Here is a 407-nt window from a genome sequence, read left to right on the forward strand (position 1 = left end):
GGCGAAGGCAACGAGCACAAGGGGGGCGAGGACGACGAGGAGTACAGGAGGGGCGAGGACGACGAGGAGCTCAAGTGTGAAGGCGGAGGGTGAGGAACTCAGTTAGAACTTGATACGATTGATTCACTGTACTTTATGATGTTTGAATGTGATGACGACACGGTTGCGGTTCAAGTGTATAAATGTTAAGAGGCAATACATGTTATGATGCCAAGGCTGGCTGCTCAAGCCATGCTTCTTCTCTCTTCTCCCTCCTCTCCTTCTCTTCAGCTGTCTGTCTCCTGCTCTCTATCGCCACTCTCCCCCTGCTGGCTGCCGGCGAGTCGGGCTCGCTCAGCCCGTCACTAAGAGCCAACTGAGCACAAGTGCCCTTCGTGAGTAAGTTCAAAGAGAGTGTAAAGTATTTC

Source organism: Guillardia theta (assembly GCF_000315625.1).
Source record: "Guillardia theta CCMP2712 unplaced genomic scaffold GUITHscaffold_91, whole genome shotgun sequence".
NCBI lineage: Eukaryota > Cryptophyceae > Pyrenomonadales > Geminigeraceae > Guillardia > Guillardia theta.